The sequence below is a fragment of the Silene latifolia genome, chromosome 7 (genome assembly GCF_048544455.1).
Source record: "Silene latifolia isolate original U9 population chromosome 7, ASM4854445v1, whole genome shotgun sequence".
Lineage (NCBI taxonomy): Eukaryota > Viridiplantae > Streptophyta > Magnoliopsida > Caryophyllales > Caryophyllaceae > Silene > Silene latifolia.
In genome coordinates, this window is record NC_133532.1 from 71,672,421 (window position 1) to 71,678,303 (window position 5,883).

Consider the following 5,883-nt stretch of genomic DNA (forward strand, 5'->3'; position numbering starts at 1 on the left):
ACTTCAAGTTAATGGTATCAATATGAGCACTAAGTTGAGCACCCAATTGAGTAATAGAGTCCACTTCATGCTTTCCTCCTCTAGTAGCCTTTCGAGGTCTACTATATTGTGAGTTATGGACCGCCATTTCCTCAATATTGTTCCATGTTTGATTATCGTCAACTTTGGTGAACATACCATTTGATCCCATGTGGAGAATGTTTCGGGAGTCTTCATAAAGACCATTCCAAAATTGTTGTACCAAGAACCACTCGTTAAGTCCATGATGAGGACATGAGCGACAAGTTCATTTGAATCGCTCCCAAGCTTCATACAAATATTCTTCGTACCTTTGTTTGAACCCCGTGATTTGGGCTCTTAGCATGTTAGTCTTTTCTGGAGGGTATAATGTTTTGTAGAAAGCAAGAGCCAATTTCTTCCAAGAGTCAATACCAAGAGTAGCCTTATCAAGGATCTTTAACCATTGTTTCGTGGTACCAATCAATGAAAAAGGAAATAAGACCCATCAAATTTGGTCTTGAGTCACTCCGGTTTGTGAAATCGCATCACAATAGTCACAAAAAGTTTCCATGTGAGAATGAGGTCTTCACTAGGCATCCCCCCAAATTGGCTTTTTTTTACTAATTGGATAAAAGCGGATTTAGCAATGAAATTACCGGTCAAATGTTGTGGTGTGGGAGCACCATTTGGTAGGTTCTCCTCGGTTGGTACGGAATGTGATGAAAATTTAGGCATTGTGGGTTGATTTTGTGGTGGGTTTTGTGTTGGGGTTCTCCTCTCCTTCTCTTGCAAAAGGGTTAATGAACTCAATATTGTTTGGTTGAATATCCACAATCTCACCAATACCTCTCAAAGTATTTCTAGCAAGTCTTCTATTGGTTGTCAAAGTCCTTTCAATTTCGTGATCAATGGGTAACAAGTAGAGGTGGCAATCGGGTTACTCGGGGCGGTTACGGGTAGGGTCAAAGCGGGTTGGGTCATATCGGGTTCGGGTTATGTCGGGTCAGTGATGGGTTTGGGTCGGTTCGGTTCATGTCGGGTCGTTTTCGGGTCGGGTCATCAACGGGTGGCAAGTCTGGTCAGGTCATTAGCGGATCAGTGTCGAGTCAGGTTAGCAGCATATATTTTATCTTATATATTTCTGTTAGGAAACTAGATCTATATGCATAACATATTCATATATGTTTTTGTTAATTTAGTCATAAAATTAAATGGTAATCTTATGCATGCAAACAATAAAAATAATAAGGAAGAAATTTGTATTCTTACATTGAGAATTTCGGTTTATATGGGCACAAGAGAGTTCTCATACTCTCTTGTTCTTGAGCTCTCCTTGATGGATGAACAAGGATTCAAGAAGAGAATCCCTCCCAAAAGTATTATACCCAAGACAACAACTTAATAAAATTAATACTATTATTACTAGAACAATATTAATTTTGTATAAAAATTGACCCAAAAATATTTGATTTTGGTCTCTTAAAACCGGTTAAGAGAGAAGTAAGAGGAAGGTTTTTATCTTTCTAAAAGTTCTTATTTTAGATGGATGATAGAATGAATTTTTTCACTAGTTAACATTATAGTGAATATAAGGTAAATAATAGAGCAAAACTCTTGCCTTTGCTCCATAAAAAGCCGGGTAAAGGGGAGAAGAGAAGGGATCAATGCATGCACTAGTTGTTCTTCACAATAATCACTAGGTTGCATGGCTAGAAAATTAGGGAAATCATTATGCTTACCACTAACACAATAAACATAATATTTCCTTAATCCTCCCATTATTTTCAGCTAACATGGATAAAATGGACTCCATTTTATCTTTGTCAAATTGTCAATTTGTCATATGTCGATCACATGTCACATGTCACATAAAATTGTTATGTATTTTTAACATATTAAAAATCAACGTATTAACAAAAATACGTCATATACAAAAATCGACTTAGTAATTCATAATTACTTGTACCAAAATATTTTACCAATTTATAAATCACAATATCTTGTATTTATAATAATTAATTTATTAAAAAGCAATTGTTTCCTTAAACAATAATTTCATCTAAGTAATGAAACAATTCAATTACTTAGACCGTATCTTATTTAATCAATTTCAATAAGACACGTAAATATTACTTCCAAAATCGTCCGTCAATTTTAAGTAATTTAATTGACCAGTATCGTCATACGATCAATTAAATGATCAATTAAGTGTGTTATCCTTTAGGTATGACCTAAGGGGATTAACTGATCACCACCGTCTCACGACAGTAATGTCAAACTCTAGTCAACCAATCATTACCAATATGTGTGGACCAGTTGATAGTAAAATATTACTTCCCAATTGTATTCTTTATAATGAGACTTAAACATGTGATCATCATGATCAACAGTTGTGATCGCATTATTGTCGGAGGACACATTTTCCAACAATCTCCCACATGTCCTCGACAAGTGTGCGTCACCAATTCTCTTGTCCTATTATTATCTCCCACTCAATGCAAGGTGTCTTTCAGGTCGTACTTGTAAGTGATCATATTGAGAGTGATTTCCTCGATCTGGAGAACAACTGATTGACCGGATTTATCCACCATGGATACATTCCGAGCGTGGCCACGCATTTCCAGTTCATTACTCCTCGAGTGGCCCTGAGATATTGTTATAACCCTGACTAGGGTGGACAATTTCTATCGCACTCATTCCCTTCGACTAGCCACAGCCATCATAACCCAAAATGTGCCCATTTGACCCCATTTACGAAGGTCGTAGTAACACAAATCAAAGTTAATCTGAAACTGTGCCATCTTAGGCGAATAGTCTTGAGTCAAAAGAATCGACTCATTTGAATACTATAGTAGCTCACGCCACGACCAGGCTATATAAATTTGCCAGAACTCTATAAGCGGTCATAAGGTCTGACAAGGTGTTCCTAACAGTCTGCCCATGTGATCGACTAGTCATTCTCATATGACTCTATGGCACTTGGACTTGCCATCAATCGCATCACATTCTAGTCACTTCGAGACATCACCTCATGTAAGTGACTATGGGCGAATACAATGCTAATCCGTGTTCACTTTAACGGGGTTCAATTGTCTCTACAACCCGTTTGGATATAACAAAGTATAAGGTGAGTTAATAATAACTCAAACGACAAATGTCGACATCACACTCGGGTAGTCAATACCATATTACAACCTTGTCATGCATATCGTAAGTGTGTAAACACTTGTTTGATTGCAATAGAACTTTAACATATCATGTGTCCATGTGTTCAAACTTCTTATAATCGCATTTTCCTTTACGTTCATGTTATCTATCATAGCATGAACCTTACCAAGTACACATCTAGGTTCCCAACCTCGGTTTCGGCTCTTTATCTTGAAAGAACTTTCTTATCGATTATCACATAACAAAACGAGTTTGTGGTGAATGATATAACTTGTACTGATCAAGTACTCTACCCATACACAATGTACTAGGTATATGTTTTGTAGAATCTTGCAACAATTGTCAAGATGATTAGCCTAGCACTTCTCACAAGTCCTAACATATTAGGAAAATAGTTTTGAGTAACTTCTTATTCAACTGAGTATCTTTCCAAACTTCCTATTTCTCCTTTTAGCTTGTAAAGTTTAGGATTTTCATAAATCCTTACGCGTGTTTGGATTCCTTTAATATGTGCAACCTCTTGACACATAACAGAGTCTTTCGTCCAACACTAAAAACGCTCATCGGATTCTCCTCGAGAATTCATAACGTTTCTTCTATGGCTTACCAATGAGTCATCATGTTCTTATGCATATGATTCATTTTGAACATGTGCATGATTATTCTAATGGCGGAAACATTAGTAACTAATAATCATGAGATCAACCATCTTTAGGTTCAAGGAACGACCATGACTGCTAATGGAAATTTCGTTTTCATTTACATGAATAACCTACGTTTCTCGTTGATTCGATGTGCATGTCTCAATACTTATCCAACATCTCATGATGTGATTGGATTCATCATAGTCCATTTTCATCTAGAATTGAAAACTCAAATACTCCTTTGTGAAGGAAGGTATTAGCTCGTCATTCTTCAATGAGTGATGAGTTATAAACTTTTACAAGATGATTGCTCCCACTAAATCCCATGTCTTCACATGATAATTTCCAACTCCCACTCAATTCCACATGATCCGAAATTGACTACTCAATTGAGATATTTCAAGAATCGAAATTTATTGCTTTGCTAAGTTATTGAGATAAAACCATATATGTTCCCATCATAACCTTTCAAAATACTTATTTTGAAGTGGTCTCATCTTAACCTTATGGAAAGAGATTTTAATCTCTAACTCATTCATATCATAATGATGCGTAGCAATATCATTGTTTAAATATAAATAATATCTAATACACGTCCTTCAAAATATCCTTTTCGGAAGGAGGTTTAACCATTTCATTTTCATAATGAGGTTAAGTAATGACATTTGTGTGGTTAATACTTAACTTAGCTATTGAGGATATCGGTATATCAATCCTTGCAACCTCTAGTCATAAATCTTGTTTATTTTCAAGGATGTTACTTTGATTTATTTAGGCTCTTAAGTAAATATCAAAGTTGAAACTATTGGTCAAAATTTATCATGAACTAGTCAAAACTCTCGTTAAGACTTTACATTAGTCATTTTTCTTCCAAAACTTTCTTTTGGTCTCCTCGTGTAGTTATCTTGAGAAAATATTCTTTTCATTACTTCACTTGGTCTCTTTTGTCATGTAGTTTTATTCGAGACCATAGATCTCATCTCTTGGACAAATCATTCTTCCTTGCGTAGATCTCGTATACACAAGTACACAAATTTATCTTGGTGTTGTGTCCTCATTTTCTCCCACTCTATCTTTAGAATAAATACACTAGAGATTCAAAGATAGCTTATGGGACACAAATAATGATTTGAAGTATAAGGAGGACTATCTCATAGGTTTGACTAATAATTTTAGATTTTGTAAGTGTACTTGGTGATTGACATTCGTTTAAGAGAGTTCATAAACTCAATGACACTTTGTAAATGATCATACACAACCCTTAAGCATGTGGACATATAATGAATCTCATCATTATAATTGTCTATTAGATCACTTTAAGTGAATAATCATATGTTTCTATGAGCAAGCATGTAAAAACGAATTTTAGAACAAGGATAAAACGATAAAACGGGTGACTTGGGTTGCAAACCAAGCCACCTTTATCCAAAATACAACCAATTATCCAAAATACATTTCCATGTCGAACACGGAAATTAAAAGGTTCTAAAATCCGAAACATAATTAAAATAAGACAATAAAAAGCAAAGCTTCATGGAAGCTATTCCTAGCTTCTCGATGGTTTCTCAAGCTTGCTTTTCTTTTCCTTTGTCCTTGCTTGGTGAAGGCCCTATTTACAATAAAAAGGGGATACATTATCACAACTTTGTATCACAATAACATAGTTGAAATAGAAACATAAAAGAAAGGATAGTCATTTACCTACTGGAGTAATCTTTCCAGCCTTAATATCACCAAGGTATTTGGAACAATTTCTTTTCCAATGTCCAACACCATTACAATAATGGCATTTATCAAGAGGGCCCTTCTTGATTTTTGAAGTGCTAGCTTCATAAGTCTTAGCTTTGGTGAAAGTGGGAGCTTGTTTCTTACCCTTCCTCCCATTCTTCTTGAACTTCCCCTTGCTTTTGGTGCTAATGTTAAGCACATCCTTAGGTGGGTTCACATTTAACCCCATGTCCCTTTCGGCTTGCACAAGTAACTTGTGCAATTCTTCAAGAGACACATCCTTGTCTTGCATGTTAAAATTCACCCGGAATTGAACATATGCCTTGACTTTGGATAAGGAGTG

The 5,883-nt window shown here is 35.6% G+C and overlaps 1 non-coding gene across 1 annotated transcript; it reads left to right on the forward strand.

The window, feature by feature from the left end:
* Positions 1-257: 257 nt before the first annotated feature.
* LOC141593855 (small nucleolar RNA R71) lies at positions 258-364 on the forward strand. The gene has a single exon (XR_012521914.1). It is a non-coding gene; the product is annotated as a small nucleolar RNA R71 (small nucleolar RNA).
* Positions 365-5,883: the final 5,519 nt, after the last annotated feature.